The sequence below is a fragment of the Schistocerca cancellata genome, chromosome 1, assembly GCF_023864275.1.
Source record: "Schistocerca cancellata isolate TAMUIC-IGC-003103 chromosome 1, iqSchCanc2.1, whole genome shotgun sequence".
NCBI classification, from domain to species: domain Eukaryota; kingdom Metazoa; phylum Arthropoda; class Insecta; order Orthoptera; family Acrididae; genus Schistocerca; species Schistocerca cancellata.
This window is the reverse complement of record NC_064626.1, coordinates 170,183,071-170,205,127: the sequence shown is the minus strand read 5'-3', so window position 1 is coordinate 170,205,127 and position 22,057 is coordinate 170,183,071.

Genomic DNA, 22,057 nt, shown 5'->3' with positions numbered 1-22,057 from the left:
TAGTCCCTGCCCGGAGATCCGAATGGGGGACTATTTTACCTCCAGAATGTTTTACCCAAGAGGACGCCATCATCATTAACCATACAGTAAAGCTGCATGCCCTCGGGAAAAATTACGGCTATAGTTTCCCCTTGCTTTCAATTGTTCGCAGTACCAGCACAGCAAGGCCGTTTGGTTAGTGTTACAAGACCAGATCAGTCAATCATCCAGACTGTTGCCCCTGCAACTACTGAAAAGGCTGCTGCCCCACTTCAGGAACCATATGTTTATCTGGCCTCTCAACAGATACCACTCTGTTGTGGTTGCACCTACGGTACGGCTATCTGTATCGCTGAGGCACGCAAGCCTCCCCACCAACGGCAAGGTCCATGGTTCATGGGGGGTGATATATAATGTATATAATATATATAATTTATATAATGTAACCTTGTTAAATAATAAAGGGCCGAAAACTGTTGAAAGCTAAGATACCCATCTGTGTAGGTACATATCACACACAGCATTACTCATATGGAGTTGTTACCACCAGGATGCTTGATGGTGTGACTGTGTGGGAATAAAAGACTTCTGCTACATACATGAGTAGCCTGATACCAGCACACACAGCAGACTCCAGTAGAGAAACAGGTAAAGCTACAAGGTGGAAGGGCCACCTGCAGAAGAGAACACATTACCTAGTGGTAGTCAAGCAAAACATGGCTGACTGATGGCAACAAGACAGACTAGGATAAGAGCAAAGCAGCCTATGTAACAATGAGGTACACAGTAAACCTTCTCCACACCATCGTTAACAGGCTAAGAACAATGACAGACAAACAGAGAGAAGGACCAAATGCCAAGTGGGGTTGTTTTTGAACAATCTGTAGTATAGAGATGATAGTATCCAACAATTTCAGACATGAGTACAGAACTGGCTGACTATTCACTGGGCACCCGATTTTATACCGGCAGTGAGGAACACCCCCGACTGGTGTATTCACATGGTGAGATGGGTGGTCTGCGAGCACAGCATGGTTGCAATATTATGTCCTCTATTGGCCATTTAGGTCCATGTCCTCTGTTGGACATTCAACTTCCATGGAGCAAGATAGGCACTATCCAATCAGGGAATAAAAATAACCTGTCAGGTTATGACGAAGATAATGAATTTGTGCCTACACATATTCCTTACATTGGGCTGGGTGGAACTTCTGGAACGGCACTGTGAGGTGTGAGGTTATCAACGTAAGACCTGTACACCAAACCCAAAGCATTGCTATTAGTGTCAGCATTTCAATGCTATTTGTATACTTTGAAATAATCAGAAACCAGCTGCATAAAAGAAATTTAATTTCTTATCCAGTTTCAGACATTTAGTGCCCTTCTTCAGAAGGTTATGACTTCCACATTGTTTGAGATTGTCAGCAACAAGATGCATGCAGCATCTTGGTGTAGTCATGAGATTCAAGGTGCCTGTATAAAAATGGCAAAAAGAAGCCAAACAACAAGTGTAGACATCATGCCAGAAGTGGAGCTAATCAGCTGATTATTTTGATATACTCAACTTAAGTTGCTGAAGATAGATAAAATACTATTTGTATGTTATCTAAAGCAGCTGCCAGATGTGTAATTTGTGGCAGATGTGACCACAACATAGTTTGCACACCTCTTTTACCAAATGCATTAACTGTACTTTGATGAGTGGGCTATACAGGAGATCTGGATGAGGGTAAAAGTTTCCTTTGCTGTTTCTCAGAAAATATTTGCCATCTGAAAGCCTTCCATACTGCCATCCAGCAGATACAACACTATCAGCAGAAAGAACACCATCATTACTATGCCATGACCAAATAAGGATATAATCACACAGACCTGTGAGCTCTGGTTTAGTGCGACAATTGTAAAAACCTCAAGCATGAAAGCAGCATTCTCATTTACGACTACTGTACTTGCAGAACGTATTATACGACCTTCATTCAAACATAGGAAATCTCTTGTGATTCCTACAAAAGTATAGAAATTTAACAGAGATTACTCCTGAGACAATTTATGCTTACCTCTGGCCATCAGAAGTCCACATCCTTTTCCAACAAATTCAACAGAAATAAGAAGACAGGTAAAGATAAACATTCACCCCTTCTTCAAAAAAACAAGGTATTCCAAAGCTGCCAAGGAAATTGTTACCATTGCATTAGATTGTCTCATCCTTAAATATGGCTATCCTTCAGTAGATTACACATAGCACTAGAACTGCAGCTGCTATGACATTCACAGTCCCTAGTGGTTATATACCTGCAAGAAACAAAAATATTCCTTTAAGAGTGCTTTGATATTTTATGCTTCACTGCTGTATGTTGTGATATTCCTCCTGAGACAGAACTCCAGTTCACAAGGCCCGATGACAATTGTCTGAGACTCATCCTGTTAAACACCCAGGTATGTAACTTTGCAGTGAAAAAATATGGATGGGCTGCTTACCAACTCTCATGCCAGACAGCATGGTGAGTCAGTGTCTGCAACCTCTACAGTAAACAATTATGAATCACACAAAAGTGGACTACCTGCTAAATAAAAATGTAGTCTTGAAGGCTCTGCTTACATGTAAGTAGCATGGAAACAAGCTCTTCAGGCCCTGTAAATTTATGTACCTTAGGTAGGCTGTTAGAGGTCTTAATGCTGCATGTGAGTATCTGGGTTGCAGGGGTTTGGGCCTGAGTGAAAGAACTTAGAAAGTATTGGACTGAGGGAACCCCGACAATGGCTTTAAACCATATTGTACACCCAGTTACTTTTGGCCTACGTTGTGTTACACTAAGTATGGCTACATAATCATATTGATCATAGTAACCTAACTGCTTCCACCAACAACTAGATGTAACTGCAAAGCTTTAGGATCCAAAGGTCGGTTAGTGGAGTGTGATGGGAGTTGTAGGATTGTCAAAATTGAAGGCAAAAAATTACGATATGTATTTTATGTAGAGAAATAAATAGGGAGGAGATTCCATGTGTATCATCAGGCATCTGCACAGTCACAGCCCCCTGACAGAGCAAGAACCCACTGTTTCTGCTAGAGCTGAAAACTGCAGAAACTTGTGGCCCCAACAATTTTCCTTCCCTGGCCATATTATGGAACGAAAACACATTCAAATAAAAGGTGAGAAATATTTACTTCTGTTTTAGGTTTTGCACTAACTTTTGAGGAGCCTCTCTTTATCACAAAACCATTGTTTTTATTTTACATTTTTAGTATAAATTTGGGGAAATAACCTCAATTAGCAAAATGTTAATGGCTCATTCTGGTTAAAACTGTGACCCTTATACTCAGTCACAGACATTGTTCTACTTTGAGAAGTTCAGTGACATTCCCATCACCATCAGTCCTCACAAGAGCTTCAACTTGGTCTAGGGTGTGCTTATGCATCATGATCTCACACTGCACACCGATGAAGACCTGCATGTAAACTTGGAGCAGCAGGGTGATCATTTTGTCTCTTGTATACAACAGAGGCCAAAAAGTAACAGAGCAGACATTGGTGATTTTGACCCCAGAAGTTACAAGTAATGCTTTACTGTTGTGATGCAAAACTTTATGTACAGCTTCCTATGCAATGTTTTAAATTTTCAGAAAGAATGTTCTCTCTGTAGAAGGGTGTGCGCTGATATGAAACTTCCAGACAGATAAAAACTGTGTCCTGGGGTGGGATTCCAAACCAGAACTTTTGCCTTTTGCAAGCAAATGTTCTACTGACAGATATAAGAAGACACAACTCGCAACCTACTCTCACAGCGTTACTTCTGGGAGTACCTGTCTCCTGCTTGCTGTTTCACTGCAATATCCTTTCTTGCATCTTACATGAAATTTGAAAGTAGGAGGAAGGCTGTGAGACTGAATAATGAGTTATGCCTGGATAGCATTCGCCTTTAAAAGGCTAAGGTTCTGGGTTCTAGCCCACTTACAGCACACAGTTTTAATCTGCCAGAATGTTTCATATCAGAGTTTTAATTTTTTTTGCATTTTGAGCATGTCTTATGGTGTACAAGTGACTGACCTGTGGAGACTGGATGACTACAGTATGATAATAATTTGTGCAGCTAACCACTAATATGTTTCAACTGCAGAGAGCAACATTTCACATTCTTCAACTCTCTCCTTTTTAAAAAAGGAAAGAAAGATGCAAGAGTACAAAACCTTTGACTGCCTTTCATATTGAGAAACAAAGAAAACATATTTAGCTACACCCAGTTCAAATTACAACCAACTTTGCAGAGACAATGGCTAAGACCCATCTATCACAAGGGCAAACACATTTACACCTCTGCTTGTGTTAAACACTGGTGGTTATCTGAATAAGTGTGTTCCTGAGGGAGACAACTGCTGATTGTGGCATACACTGGAACAAAAGATGTATGTTGTCCGGGGTGTCAGAGAAGGTTGAGAAGACCAGCCTTGCACACACAGTTTCAGCGAGCCTCTCAATTTGCAGCCTTGTTTCAGGACTTATTGTGGCCCTTTGGTTCTGAGGCTAGTGAAAGGAATGAACCAGAGACTTTCAAGGTTTTGTGACAAGACAGACTGCAACTTCTTGGACTTGTGCCACAGGGTTGAGGACTGTAGAGTCTGCCTAAATGGGTCCGATGTACACTACACACCAGAGGCTGCTACCCAAGTAGCTGATTGTGTTGGGGTGCACACATGGATTTTTTAGATTAGGCGAGCCTCCATACAGTCCAGGTAATAACAACTGCATGAGAACTAAGAGTACTAGTGTAAGATCTAAAGGAATGTCCCTCCCCGCCCAAAGGTGAGAATTTAAAATCCTAGTAGTTAACTGTTGGTGCATTCACAACACAATGCTGGAGTTTGAAGCATTCCAGAAAAGCAGTGAAGCTCGCATAATACCAAGTACAGAAAGCTGTTTAAAACCTAAAGTTGACAGTAGTGAGATTTTTGGGGAAAATTTAAGTGTATATTGAAAGGATAGGCTAATGGAAAATGGAAATGGTGTATTTGTTGCAGTAGACAAGACACTCAGATCCACCAAGATATAAATTGAAGCTGCATGTGTAACTGTTTGGGAAAGATTACGTATTGGAGGTGGCATACAAATTGTAATTGGTTCCTTCTATTCAACTCTTGCTGAAACCAAAAACTTTAGTTAAAACCTCAGTTCTCTTGTCACAAGTTCCCAAGTCACATTGTAATCATAGGTGGAGGCTTTGACCATGCAACAATCAACTGGGAAAATTAAAGTTTTGTTGGTCGTGAATGTGACAAGATAACCTGTGAAACAGTACTAAATGCCTTTTCTGATAACAGTCTGGGACAGATGGTTCAGAACGCCAGTCATGATGGAACTATATTAGACCTAATGACAACAAAGAGATGTGACCTCCTTCAGAATGTCCACACCAAAACTGGTATAGGTGGCCATGATGTGGCTGTAGCAAGAATGATTCACACAGTACAGAGGGCCACTAAAATTGCTTGAGGGATATAAATGTTCAGTTAACTGGATAAAAAAAGCAACAGTGTCATATCTCAATCACAAACTCTAAATTTTTTGCTCAGGACAGGAGCATATAGATGAACTATGGCTCAAGTGTAAAAGAATAGTTGACAATGAACTAGACAAATATATACCAAGTAGAACAGTTAATAATGGGGTGGATCCTCCATGATATACAGTCACTCTAAAGAAATTTATGAAGAGATAGAAACTACTGCAGAATTGGTGTAAAATGAAACATACCACTACTGACAAAGAAATGCTGAATGAAATACATTTGGCTGTCAAGAGAGCAATACGTGACGTATTCAATGGCTACCATAGCAGAAGTGTGTCAAATGATCTTTCACAAAATACAAAGAAATTCTGGTTGTATGTAAAGGCTGTTAGTGGCAACAAAGGTCATGTCCAGTCACTCATATTTTATTTTATTTTATTTTTTATTTTATTTATTCCATGTGATCTGATGGTACACAGTGTGTTGCAGATGTCGGAAAATATCATTTAACATTGTTAACATATATTAATGTAGGCCTATAGTATCCTAATGTATTATATTGCTCAATGTTTTCACTTTAACACAAACAGCATGATTACCGTTCTAAGTATTCATTTACAGAGTAAAAACAGTGACACAACAAATATGACTTCACGGCTTTGCTAAATTTTGTGTTGTCTTCGATGAACTTATTACTAGTGGGAAGACTGTTGAACAGTTGGAGGCCCATGTGGAAAACTCCCTTTTTACACAGTTGAGTGTTTGTACGTATAACATACAGGTTTGCATTTTTCCTGGTGTTGTGTTCATGTATTTCTTTATTTTTTATGACTCTGGGGTCAGTTAGCACTATGTGGTTTCTGAAAAATTTTAGAATCTCGAGAATGTAGAGGCAAGGCAGTGTAAGGATTTCCAACTTTCTGAAGATGGGTTTGCAGGGGTCTCTGGGTTTGCTCCCAGTAATAATCCTCATTGCTCTCTTCTGGATTCTGAACATGCTCAGAGTACTTGGAGAATTTCCCCAGAATATTACACCATATTTTAGGTGGGCTTGTATGTAAGCGAAGTCGCATTGGTTAATGTTTTCAGGCTAGCACATGTTTTCAGTACACTCAATGCGTAACAGCCAGTACAAATCCTGGCATTTACCTTTCCTGTATGTGTATTCCATTTCAGGTTATCTTGAACCCACAGACCTAGGAATTTGAAAACAGTGTCAGTATCTATTGACTGGTTATTTATAGTGACAAATGGCTGAGAGGAATTTGCATTTTGTGTTGTGTGAAAGTTCATGGAAGCTGTCTTTTTGCTGTTGATAGTTAATCTGTTGATTTTTGGCCAGTTGCTGAGTTGTTCAGTAGCCAAATTCACAGCTTTTTGCACAGCCTCTGTATTCTCCCCTTTGAGGAGTACAGTTGTGTCATCAGCAAACATTATTGTTTTGTGTGCATCAACATTCAGGCTCAAGTCATTAATATACAGGAGGAAAAGTAGGGGTCCCAATACTGAGCCCTGTGGAACACCTTGCTTTACAGTTTTATTACTTGATAGTATTTCGGTTATTGAGTTGCTTTGCCTATTAGTATATTTCATGCTGACTCTCTGCATCCAATTGGTTAGGAATATAGCAATCCAGTTGTTTGCAATTCCTCTGATACTGTAGTGTTCTAATTTTTCCAGTAATATTTTGTGGTCAACAGTGTCAAAAGACTGACAGATCCAGAAATATGCCTCTTATGGGTTGTTTTCTATCTAACAGTTCTAAAAGCATATTTATGCAATCATATACTGCAGTTTCAGTAGATTTGTTGCTTCTGAACCCATGTTGAGCTAAACTTAGTAAATCTTTAGTAACTTTATAAAAGCAGGATGAGATTGAGATAGGCCTGTAGTTATTCATATCTTTATTATCACCTTTTTTTAAAGACAGGAATTACTTTAGAAAGTTTCAGAGCTTCAGGGAACATACCTGCCTGGAAAGAACAGTCACAGAGGTGAGTTAATGGTTCACAATTTTTGATTACAGCTGCTGGGATACCATCAATTTCTATGTTCGTGTGTGAAGCTTTCAATTCCCCTCTTTCCCTTTTTATGATATTCCACATTGCTTTTACTTTATTGCTGGATTTGTCAATGTACTCATCATTCTGCATCCTTTTTGCTTGGCTTATCACTCTTCTTAGGATACATGTGTAGTTTTTATAGTATTCTGTTAGTTGGTGGGAGTCACTACTTTGTTTACATAACATGTGGAGTATTCTTTTATGTTTGCAAGAGATTTTTATAGCTGGTGTAATCCAACTCTTGTTACAATTATTATTATTATTTATTCTTACTGGTTTTTGCGGAAAGGCCTCTTCAAAGTGGTGGATCATTTTGTCAAGAAATATGTTGAATTTCATATTGACATCATTGGCTGTGCACATCTCTGTCCACTTTTCTTTACTAAGGAGGGCATTTAGCTTGTTCAAGTTCTGTTGGGTGAAAAACCTTCGTAAAGTTTTAGGTGGGACTGGGTTTGAGGTATCTTTGCTAACATCGACCTTTAGAATGACAGCTTGGTGGTCGCTGAATCCTGCATTGTATACTTCTAGAGTTGGGTTAAGTTTATTTCTATTTGCAAAAATTTGATCTATAGCTGTCTTGGATGTGGGTGTTATTCTAGTGGGCTCGTTTCCAAGGCCATGCAAATTATAAATTTTTGCAATGTTAATCAATGTTTCCCTGTTTCTGTTGTGGATGAAAAAGTCTATATTAAAGTCACCACATATAATCACATCCTGTTTCCACTGACTTATTTTGGATAGAAACAAGTCCATTTGTAACAGAAAATCATTAATACTACTGGAGGGGGGGATGGTAAATTGTAGCTACAATTAGATTTAGATCTGTAAGCTTTATGGCTGCACATTCAAAGATCTTATCTGTTCCTATTTCCTTTAGGGTAGGAAGTGGGCTATATTCAATGTGTTGTTTGATGAAGATGGCAACCCCACCATGTCCATGATTTGTTCTGGAGTAGTGTTCACACAATTTGAAGTTGGGTAGTGAGATTAGCTTAACCACATCAGAGCAGAGCCAGTGCTCTGCTAGGCATACTACTGAGATATCACTGAGTTCACTGGTCAGCAAAATGCTTAAGTCATCAGATTTGTTGCTCAAGGATTGGACATTGTGATAATAGATTTACAGGTCTGAGTGGGCCTTACTCAGGGGGCTTGAAGTCATATTTACTGTGTCACTGACCTTTAGTTTAAATTGTGCTGTATTCCAGGTATGTTGACTTCTGAGCAGTTGTGCTGGTTCTGTTGGTCGTCCTTGGCAGCCGACTCATCTTCCAGGTGGGCCTGAAAAGTATCCACATGCACTTCACACTGTTGAGGCATCACATTGACGTTTTGGAGGGATGTCTCGATAATGTTCACCATCACATTATTGATCCTTTCAGGTAAGACAGGAACTGAAATTGAGGGTGACAAAGCAAAGGCAGAAGTTCTTAGCTCAATTTTCAAACGTTCCTTTGCAAAGAAAAACCAAGAAGAATTGTCTCAGTTTAGTCCTTGTATCACTGAAAAGATGAGTGAAATAAGTGATAGTGTCAATGGCATTGAGAATCAGCTGAAATCATAACAATGTTCCAGGGTCTGGTGGAATCCCTGTCAAATTCTATACTGAATTTGTGGCTGAGCTAGCCCATCTGTTCACTACAATCTGTTGTAGATAACTCAAACAAAAAACTGTGCCTACTAATTGGAAGAAAAAACAGGTCACAGCCATTTGTAGGAAGGGTGGTAGAAGTGATCCACTAAACTACTGTCCAGCATCCTCGACCTCAATTTTTTGTTGAATAATAGAACATATTCTGAGCTCAAACATAAGGAGATATCTTGAGCAGAATGACCTTCTCCATGGCAACCAGCATGGAAACTTTTCTCAATATGACATACTGAAAGTTTTGAATCAAGGCAGTTGTAAATACAGTATTTCTTGACTTCCGAAAAGCATTTGATTCAGTTTCACATCTACACTTATTACCAAAATAAAGATTGTATTGGGTATCATGTGAAATTTGTGTCTGAATAGAAGATTTTTTGGTGGGGAGGACACAGCAAGTTATCTTGGAAGAAGAGTCATTGACAGATGTAGAACTACCTTTGGGTGTGTCCCATGGAAGTGTGTTTTGACCCTCGCTGTCGGTGGTGTATGTTAATGACCTTGCGACATTATTAATAGTAACATCAGCCTTTTTGCAGATGATACAGTTGTCTACAATGAAGTATTGTCTGATGGAAGCTGCATAAATCTTAATAAGATTTCAAAATGGTGCAAGGCTTGGCAGCTTGCATTAAATGTTCAGAAATGTAAAATTGTGCACTTCACTTCAAAAAATGAAAAAAAACCCATAGTGTCCTGTGACCATAATAACAACAAGTTGCAGCTGGAATAGGTCAACTTGAACAAATATCTGGCTGTGGAATGGAATGATCAGATAGGCTCAGATGTGGATAAAGCAGGTGGTAGACTTGGATTTATTGGTAGAGTTCTGTGGAAATGCAATCAGTGTACAAAGGAGACTGCTTACAAGTCACTTGTGTGACCCGTGCTAGAATAGTGCTCTAGTGTTTGATAGCTGTACCAAGTAGGACTAAAAGGTGACATTGATCCTATGCAGAGAAGGGCAGCATGAATGGTTACAAGTACGTATGGTCCATGCAAGTGTGTCTCAGAGACACTGAAGATACTGGCAGCCTCGTGATGATACGATGTAAACTATCCCGAGGAAGCCTACTTACAAAGTTCAAAGAACCAGCTTTAAATCATGACTCAAGCAATATATTAAAACCTCCTGAGAATTGCTCTCATAGTGGCCATAAGGACAAGATTAGATTAATTACAGCACACATGGAGACTTTTAAACAACCATTCTTCCCATGCTCCATACACATATAGAATGGGAAGAAACTCTAGTAACTGGTACAGCAGGATGTACCCTCTGTCATGCACTTCACAGTGCTTTGCTGAGTATAGATGTAGATGTAAATAATCATCACACTGCAGGAGACAATTCCCCTTGCCCTGCCTTCCTGCTGCAATCTCCCATCACCTGCTGGAAAAAAGAGTCCTACTCAACTGGTAAGCTCTCAGAGAGGATTATCTTCCTTTGGACTTATTGGGTTGACTAACACTGCCTTGCAGCCAATTTGCACCCAGTGGTTGACAAAGGTGCAAACCACGGATCACAGAATAGTTCACTCATCTTCCTTTCCAGACATGCTATGTGATACACCCAATTAGGAACAAAGCCCATAAGGAGAATAAACACAGAAAGATGAAAGAAGTCAAGAAGAAAACGAAGATGAAGGTGGGTGTGGCAGTCTCAGACTTTGAATGTTGACATCACTCTCACACATGTGATACAAACACAAGCTAAAGTGTGTACCATCTTCTCACCTTCCCACACTGCCTGAGAACACCTAGAACCATCATCCATGGTCACTGTAATCTACTTCTACATCTATAGATGATTCATGATTATGATCACCTCACAGTGGAACTCAGACAGCTATTATCATTGTATCCAGAAATCTGAATTTCCCTCCAGGAAACTAGGTTCCCTGAAACATATTCCCTGACCCTATGTTGTCATCAAACTTAATTTAAAAACAGAGTTGAACAGACACAAGTATCAGGTGGTGTCTGTACAATAATACTTTGGGCCATTTTTAATGATCAAGTACCATCCAACAGAATAACTCTGAAGGAGTTGAACCATTGGATGAGATGGACCAGTGGCATATTTCACAGATGCGCTGCTTGACAGGAGCTCCTGCTACTTCCAACAAAGCTCTTTTGTGAATAAACATAGTGCAAAAGTGTTGCTGTCACGTTTTTTCTTAGTTCTGCAGAAAAATCATATTCTCTGTTCTGATAAGCCAACAAGTTTTATCGTGTAGTTACATGATTTTAGCATTAAGGCTAAGTTTTACTGTGAGTTTGACAAATGTGTAGGCATGAAACTAACCTAAAACTGAAATAGAGTTTGCTGCCTACAGATAGAAGTTGGGGTGGTCCATCTCTCCTGACAATTGGGAGAAATGAATCAGTGTTATTTGGGAGAGATGGACCACTTGTTTCAATGAGGGAGAGATGGAGCACTATTAAATTAGCATCACAGCATGTGAAATAATCCCACTGAAGATGGCCTCAGTCTCAGGCTATGCTTATTTGTCATAAGATATGTCTGTGTCAGTAAATGGAAGATAAGAAAGTTACACACAAAGCAGCCAGTCACTTCAAAGCTCATCGAAATACCTAGTGATCCTAAGCACATGAGCAGAATTATCTGAAAAAGTCAAATTCCTTCACTGGCACAACTTCAGACTCTACTCCTACTAAAACTAAAACTTTCAAGATTATCACCTTAGAAATAGCTACTCCTAAGCCAACACTTTTGGAAGAAATATCACTTACTCTTTCTTTTGATACATCTGTGATTTTTAAGAGGAAGGCAGAAACTGTATCCAAAGGGCTGAACACTGTTGAATATATTAAAACCGTGAAGAAAAACAGGGATGCAAAAAGATAGGAAACATACAAAAAAACACAAACAGATCACCAAGGGAAATACTAGCAAAGAGAAAAACAGAATGAAGAAGCTAAAAAAGAAAAATGTTGCCAAAAGCTCACTGTGGTCATGAGATGCAAGCATTGTAGAAGGTCATAAAGATAACTTTGATGAATGGGATGAGGATGAACATTTTGGAGGTAGTGAGATCTATTATGAAACTAATAAAAACGATGATTGGATTCAGTGTGCTTCATGTTTATAATGGTGATATGAATGTTGTTCAACATTTGGTAATGAGTGTAACTGCTGTGATAAGTGAACGGTAAGCTAATGCTTGAACAAAACCAACAACTTATTTGAAAAGCCAATATTCAATCAAGACTTATCATAAACTGACAAAATTGTTTTGGACTAAATTATTTAGTACCATAAATCTGTATTCATTACAACACATTCCAAATAAAAATATGAAATTTTAATTGATTCTTTTCTCCATCCATAGCCATTTTCATGCAGTCCATCTCTCCCAGTACTCATGCATATTTTCATTTGATCATATCTTTCGTATTTTAAGTGGCAGTAGACAAATAATGTACTCTATATTTATATGACACACTGTATGACATCCTAACATAAGGGAAAGTTGAAAAAAACACACACACACACACACACACACACATTTTATGCTGAAGAACAAAAATGATCCAACTCTCCTGGATGTACACTACAGTTTTATATTCCTTTCCAGATATGTAGCTCCATATTAAGAGAGAGATAACTTGATTCATGAGCTTCCTCTACCTTTTCTCCTCCAACGAAGGCAATCTAATGGAACATGTTACCACAGATGTTAACTTATATTTACTCAAAAGCGACTCACCACCTCATTTTAATGTGGCACATGGAATGTATACAGTGACTTACCTCTTAATTTGTAACCCCAGTCTCCACTTCCCAATCCACTGAAGGGTACATGATGACCTCTGTGAGCATGACCATTTCCTGATTGTGATGAACCTACCATACCATTACCGAACCGAGTGCCGTTAATATAGCTCCCTAGAAAAGACAATTGGCATACTTTCAGCACTGCATGGTAATCTGGAAAGCAACATCAGTGATTTAATACAGGACACAGCTACTTTAATACCAAAAGCAGCAGAAGTGATGATTCTCCTTTCTTCAGGATCTTCTCATCAGAAACTAAACTCTTAATGGGCACAGGGAATTGCTAACACAAACTGGCAGTTGCATGAACAACATAAGTGTCACCTGCCAGTCAAAAACCTTATTGCTTTAAAACAGCTCTATGCCCGCACACAACCTTATAAAGGACCAGAAGAATGATAGAAAAGTTAGAAGACTTCCACAGAATGACCTTCACAGTTTTTGTTCCATTACTATTACCACTGGATTCCTTGCTAGTCACTAAGGATGCTACATCCCTTAGATAAACATTCCCCGTGATCATGCCCTTGCTGCCACAGAACACTATCTTTCTCACACATTCTTTCCAGGTACTGTAGTTCCCTGTGATTAACACTTCAGGGAACTCAGCCAGTCCTGGCTGGTTGTGGATTTGGCAAACCTGCAGTTCTCTAGACATTGGCTGGTCAACATTACCAATTCTCTACTACGTAAACTGTGGACATGCCTCAGTGGCTGCAGTTAGGCGTAGAGTATTATAATGTCTTGCCCCTGGCAGTGGGGATCTTGGCTTGACATTTCAGATCACTAATAGTATATGAAACATAAAAAATTCCCCAAAGTCAGGTATCCACCAATAGGACAGATAGCTATTGTAATGACATAGTAATTATGAGGAAACATCTAGGGATTACCATGTCTATTTATTTATTTATTTGGCATCCAATAGATCACACATGTGATATAGGCTTTGTCATTTGATTACACATAACACATAACAATACTTACACATAATAAACGGACAAACATATACAAACAGCAAAACAAATTACATGCACATAGTACGTAAGTAGTGTACAAGAACTTATTACACAAAAACAGAAGTATGTGCTCATGCTAAACAATTATAGATCATGAGCTACACCTTATACACAAAACATATTACCGATATTTAACAGATTTTTCATAAGTACCATAATTACGAAGTTGAAAACATAATTAAATTAGTTTAAATTTTTTAAAAGATAAGTACAGGTTTCAATCCACAGTCTGAGACAGGTATTCATTTACACTGTAGTAGCATTTTTCCATCAAGTATTTTTTTACTTCACACTTGAAATTATTTTTGCCTTTCATTTCTTTAATTTGAGATGGAAGTGCATTTAAAAGCTTTATTCCTAAGTGGATAACATACTTCTGACTTCTAGTTTTTGCTACATAGGGAATGTGGAAGTCTTTACATTGCCTTGTATTGTGATCATGGTAGCTTGAGTTGGTTTGGAGATTGCAGTTATTTTTCTTGATCATTTCCAGGCATTTAAAAATATATATGATGGTATTGTCAGTATCTTTAGTTGTCTGAATACAGGTCTACAGTGAGTTTGTGGTGGGCTGTGTGTCATGATATGAATAGCTCTTTTTTGCATAATAAAAACTTATGCCATAGCTTGCAACTGAATGGAAATAACTAAAGTACACTGCTCTAATACATTCCTTGCTACATACCTTGGATATTATTCTTAAGGCAAAACATGCTGAGCTAAGTTTCTGAGTAAGATATACACTGTGTTCATTCCAGTTTACATCTTGGTCAATTCGCATTCCCAGAAACTTTGTGGTGCAAACTTTTTCTATTTGTTTGCTATCCAGCATAAGGCACATATTTTCCCTTTGACACTTGCTTCCATAGTGTATAAAGTTTGTTTTCTTTGTATTTAATGTCAGCTTATTTGAATAAAACCATGACTGCATGTATGAGAGCATTTTTTCTGCTGTAGTACACAATGATTCTTTTATATCACTAATTATGATACTCGTGTCATCTGCAAATAGTAGAATTTTGGCTGAGCTGTCTGGAGCCTGTATATCATTGATATAAATTAGAAATAACAATGGGCCCAGAATGCTGCCCTGTGGAACACCTATTTCAATTTGTTTTGGTTCAGATATGAGTTTAAAATTGTGAAGATTGTTGGGTTACCTCAGCTCAACAACTTGTGACCTGCTTTGCAGATAAGATTCAAATCATTTTTTAACAGTACCCCTGATGCCAATTGCTTCAAGTTTTCCTAGTAGTATTACATGGTTCACAGCATTAAAGGCTTTGGATAAATCTAGATTAATTCCAACAACCTGTCTATTTGACTCCAAATTTCTTACTATTTCTGTTGTGTAGTCCAATATGGCTGTTTCTGTACTGTGCCCTGCTCGAAAACCATGTTGACTGTTATTTATTAGTTTATGTTTTTCTAGATATTTTGTAACCCTGATTTTCATTAATTCCTCGAGTATTTTGGAGAAGGCTGGGAGGAGAGATATAGGTCAGTAATTTTCTATTTTATGTCTGTCACCATTTTTGTATAGAGGTGTCACTTTAGAGATTTTAAGTTTATCCGGAAATATCCCTTCACTAAGGGATAAGTTTGCTAAGTGCACTATAGGTTTGACAACACATGGAGCAATTTTCTTAATTACTGATACAGGTACATCATCTAACCCAGAGGACATTTTGGATATCAAGCATTTAAGGACTTTTAGAACTACATGCTCATCTCTTGGGATTGCCATCATGCTGGTATTTACCATTGGAGTCGTCACTGTTGGTTGTTGCTTAAATTTACTACTTAAAGTAAGGGGAATATTTACAAAATAATTGTTTACATAGTTTGCCATGGCATCTTTTTCTATGGGTATATTTTCATTATTTTTAAGATTGATTTCCTGTTCTTTAGTTTGACCCCCAGTTTCTTTTTTTACCATTTTCCACGTCATTCTGGACTTGTTACTAGCCTGCCTTATTAATCTATCATTACTTAATAATTTTGCTTTTGCTATTACTTTGTGGTAAGTCTTTTTGTATGTCCTCATATATTCAACAAACTGCTGATCATGACATGTTTATAACTTTAAACTTAGTAATTTCATGGTTTCACTTGACTTTTTAATTCCGGGTGTAATCCAGGTCCCTTTGGATCCAGATGATCTATAATTCAAAAGCTTTTTTGGGAAACACATTTCAAAGTATGTCATAAAAGTGGGAGCAAATGTATTGTAAGCATCATTTGTGTTCGTTTGTGCCAAGACCTCTGACCAAACTGCATTTTTAAAATTATTTTTGATCTGATTACAATTTTCAGTAGAGAAAAATCGTTTGTACTCCTTTTTATTTTCCTCCTTCTTGAGAGTTACAGTGAGATTAAAGGTTAGTGCATTATGATCTGATAATCCTCTATTCACATTTGTAACTGCGACTTCATGTGTGACCACATTTGAGAAAATGTTATCTATTAGGCTTTCACTGGAATCTGTTGTTCTAGCGGGAGCTGATACATGGGGGAACATGTTGAAGCTTTTTAGTATGTCTAAAAACTTATTTTTTACTGAAATCTGGACCAATAGATTAATATTAAAGTCACCACAAAGAATTATGGTAGAGTTCTCATTTGAGAAAATGTTGAGCATTTCTTCCAAATTCTTAAGAAAGACTTCAGTATCTCCAGATGGTGATCTGTAAATTGCTGCAACAATTATTTTCTTCTTTAAACTATATAACTGAATGGCTGCTGCTTCAAAATCCTTTTCTATGATTAATGGTTTAGCCTCGTATCTTAACTTAAATTTAAGCTTGGGATTTAGATAAATGCATACACCACCACCTTTGGCATTTTGCCTACAGTACTGACTGGCAAGTTTATATTGGCTTAAGTTTACGCTGTTTAGTTCAATGTCCCTGCACCGATGTTCCATAACACATAAACAATCAATATGGTCACTATTTGCTGCTACCTCAAGTTCAAGGTACTTGTTTTTAAGACACTGAATGTTCAGACTCATAATTCTTAGCTGATTTGAACAATCCGACTGACCTGTGACTTTACACTCTGTTGATGCATTTTCTCTTATACTGTTACAAGATTTCATACCTTGTTGTAAATTCCTCTGCTTGCAAACATTTACCTGTTTCCCTGTAATGTGCTGTTGTTCACTGTTTTGCCCCAGCAAAAATCCTGGCTTCTCAAGGGTGGCTGCCTTCTTCTGGTGTGATGACTGCTCCTATTACCACTGCTGCTGCTGTGTGCTGTTGCAGTGAATGCCAGTGATTCTGGTTGCTTGGTTATTGATGTTGGAACTACTGCTTCTGATGTTGCTGCGACTGCTAATGATTCTGGTTGGTTGGTTTTTGTTGCTGTAACTATTGCTTCTGATGTTAGTTCTGCTGCTGCTGCTGCTGCTAATGTTGTTTCAGTAGTAGGTTCCTCTGTTGCTACTGTTTTTTGGACGTATCCCATTCGTATTAGGCTTTTCCATAAAAGATGGTGATCTATTTGGACTGACCTTTATTTTGCCCCATACTGATGAGAATTGTATGGTGTTAACAATTTAAAGTCAAACACTCTCAGGTTTAAGGATAATCAAAACTGAAATGAAGGCAGTAAAGAGTAGTGAAAGGAGAACATTGATTTGTTTTACAGCACAACTGGGAACAACACAGTAGTGGAAGAGTGAAAAATTCTCTAGTCTTGGAAGCAAGATTGCAGGAGATGGTCATTGCAAGGATGATATCAAAAGCAGCATGGTGCAGACAAAACTTTCTTTAATAAAAGAGCTCAGGTGGTATAAAATGTTGATTTGTAATTAAGGGAGAGGTTCCTAAAAGTGTACACATGGAGCACAGCATGAGTCTCATCTTGACAGGTCACTCAGAGCCCAGAATGTCCTCAGTACAAGTGAGCCCTCTCATCCTGGCAGGTCACTAAGGCTCCACAATGTCCTCAGTACAGGTGAGTCCCTCTTTTCTTGGGGTCTGAATGGCCTGTCCTACTTTTTAACCTTCTCCAACCTAATCCTCTACCTTCCCCAATAAAGGAACTGTTACTTCCAAAAGCGCTTTTACTTTTACCCATGTCCACTACCAGTGCTACACATTTTGGTTCATACTTGATATACATCTTAAATAATCTGGCAACTTGGACTCTCATATGCCATATGCATATTGCGAGCTGGAATTCAATGTATGTTTCTCTTTATTCTTTTATGGTGATGGAGTATGTTAAAATTTATTGTCATTATACTATTGTTGCTAATTTCTTATGCAAAACACTGGTTTACTGTAATGTATCCATAATAGGTACGAATGGTAATGGTGGGACTGGCAGTGTTTTAAACAATGATTAGGTTCATAAACAGTTGTGTAAATCATTGTTTAAAACACTGCCAGTCCCACCACCACCATTCGTATATATTATGGATACTTACAGTAAACCAGTGTTTTACAAAAGAAATTAAATTAGAAATAATAGTATAATGCCAATAAATTGTCATGTACACCGCACCATAAAAGAAAAAAAACAAACTTACATTGAATTCTAGCTAGCAATAGGCATATGGCATATGGGAATACAAGTTGACAGATTATTTAAGATGTATATTAAGTGTGAACCAAAATGTGTAGCACTGCCAGTAGATATGGGTAAAAGTAAAAGTGCTTTTGGATCCAATAGTTCCTTTCTTGGGGAAGGGAGAGGATTAGGTTGGAGAAGATTAACAAGGACAGATCATATAGTCCCCAGGAAGAGAAGGACTCACTTATACTGAGGACATTCTGGGGTCTGAGTGACCTGCCAGGATGAGAGAGACTCATCTGTATTGGGGACATTCTTGGGTCTGACTGACCTGCCAAGATGAGAGGCACTCACCTGTACTGAGGGCATTCTGTGATCTGAGTGAGGTGTCTGCATGAGAGGGACTCACCTGTACTGAGGACATTCTGGGGTCTGAGTGACTTGCTCTTCCTTTTTTTTACCTTCTCCAACTTCTCCCTTCATCAAGGAAGAAAGGATCAATTCCAAAAGCTATATGGTGTGTTGAACTTACTTTTACATTTGTCAACTAGCAGTACTACACATTTTGCCTCCTGAAGGTAAACTGGTCAGCAATGCTGTCTGAAGTGTATTAGTTTGCTGGATTGAATTCTCCTTTGATACACACAAATTAAACATAACTACCTTCACTACAGCTACCACAGATTATCTGCAGTACTACTGCATTTATTCCATAAGTGAATAGATGAATTTTAGTTTATGTGCATATAAATATGATTATTTTTCTGTTATAAACACTACATTTGCATCAAGTTCAATATCATCTAGTGATTACACTGGCTAAATCAATAAATGAGTAAAGCAAATCAAACAATAGAAAATCCAGGATGGAATGAAACAGTATTATGAAAAGGAAAGTTGCTACTCACCATACGGCAGATATGCTAATAATGCTAAGTCACAGATAGGCACAACAAAAAGACTGACACAAATACGCTTTCAGCCAGCAGGACCTTCATCAAAACTAGACAACAGATACACACGCACACGTGACTGCAGTCTCTAGCGACTGAAGCCGCACTGTGTCTGTGTGTGTGTGTGTGTGTGTGTGTGTGTGTGTGTGTGTGTGTGTGTGTGTGTGCGTGCGAACGCGTGTGCGTGTGTGTGTGTGTGTGTGTGTGTGTGTGTGTGTGATCTATTTTTGACAAAGGTCTTGCAGGCTGAAAGCTTATTTGTGGCAATCTTTTTGTTGTGCCAATCTGCAGCTCAGCATCTCCACTATCTATTTTTCACAATAAGTAAAGCAATTACTTTCCTACTAAAATGTAGACTTTCACGGCCAGAAATATAATGTCCATTATAATTATCCGGGCTGTTATGCCGTGGTCGGTTGATGAATTCTGTGTCGATTCCCAATGTTTCATCTCCGACTGCGGGAGACATCTGCAAGGGGGTCCGTAGCTCGATGGAAGGTCCAACACACCCACTGGCTCGCTACTGACTGCCGCTAAATTCCGTGTCCGCGCGCTCCCACACCGCGGCGTGATGTCACGTGTTTTAAAAACTTCAGTGCAATTGGCTGCTGTCCATCGCCGTCGAACGCCGTTGTCATCACCCAGTAGTGGACGGGTGGTACACATCTTCTTTAACACCGGCATCCATATACCGTTTAATTTCATGCCCTCCTAATTTCGGTTGAAATTATTTGGGTGTTTAGCGATTTCGACTGCCTCCCTGTAGAGCCTTTCGTAACATCCGCTTGTGGCCGCTAGTACTTGCATCTCCTCGAAACGAATATTGTGGTTCCCTGGCTGGAAAGCATGTTCCGCAACAGCTGATCATTCCGTTTCTCCTCTTCTACAATTTCCCTTGTGCTCTTCCAAACGTTTAGAAACCGTTCTTTTAGTGGTACCCAGCATCGAGCTACGGACCCCCTTGAAGATGTCTCCTGCAGTCGGAGACGAAACATTGGGAATCGACACAGAATTCATCAACCGACCACGGCATAACAGCCCAGATAATTATAATGGACAAGTTATTTTCCTACAGTAAAAAATTTGTGAATCATTCAAACAGACCACAAAATAAATTGCAGTTTGGAAAAATTGTAACAAAATAAAAAAATAATAAAAAAACAGAATTTAAAGTTTGAAACTGATGGAACAGATGTATATATCCGGATGCCTACACTGACAATACCAATGGTTATGTAATTGTGCGGCTTTTCATCTAGACTGAATAAACCTAAGTTTAAACTGAAACTGATACACGTGACAATGACACAGTAGCAGAAAAAATGAATGCTAAGTAGAAAAAGCAACTAAAACAAAGCAGAAAGATTAATATGAACTAGATAAAGAGGCAATAGCATTGTTTCCCAAGGAAAACTTAGATCTAGAAAGGAGCTTGTAGAAGACCTATGGATGAAGTTTAAAAGAATAGTTGGCAGTGCACAAGCTACCTAAATAGCCTACCTAGTATAACAATTCATGATGGATAGGTACACTATCACTCTAAAGCAGCTTCTAAGGAAATAGTGTCTATTGCATAATAGGTGTAAAAGCACTGGGCCTACAGATAAAGAGATGCTGAATGAAATGTGTTTAGCTGTCAACATGGCAATGCATGAAGCTTTCAATAACTGTTGTTGCATAATATTATCAAAATTCTCTCATAAAATCCAAAGACATACTGGTCATATGTAAAGGGTGACACCAAAATTAGTGTCCAGACACTCATGGATGAGACAGGAACTGAAACTGAAGATAACAATGCAAATGCAGAAATTCTGAATGCAATTTTCAAATGTTCCTTTATAAAGCACATTCCAGTAGTATTGTCTCAATTTAAATTTCGAACCACTATAAACATGAGTGATATAGATATTAGTGTCTGGTGTAGAAACAGCTGAAATAGTTAAAACTGAACAAAGCTCCAGGGCCCAGTGGAATGCCTATTTGATTCTATACTAATTTTTGTCACTCGATCATTCCTTCTCTTGACTATATGTGAATGGAATGGAAAAAATACCTAATAACTGTTAGAATGGGAAGTACTTTCTGCCACACACTTCACAGCAGTTTACAGAGTATGAATGTAGATGTAGAACATTAACTTCAGAAAAAGCTGGGTAACATTTTTTTGTACTGGTATCTATCTTCCTGCCACTTTAGCACAACAAACTGTACTGCGAAAGATGCATCTTGGCAAAATGTTTAATATAATGTATCGTTAAAACTGTACATTGTTTGAATATGCAAGTATAAATACGTTATTTACCACATACAACCCATTAGCTTCTGGTAGACTGAAGTTAAGATTGTGGTTACTTGATTTGCTGCTGACAGACAACAACAGCAAGCACAGTACACCTGATCTGGTTAGGCAATTACAAAGAGCACAGCAGACGTAATCTGATCAGCCAATTACACTACTATTTCACTGTGTGCACACACAATTTAATATACATATAGTACAGAAATAAGCGGAGCTGTGTCTTCACATGCAATTTTCATTGTCACAAATATTGGCTGCCTTT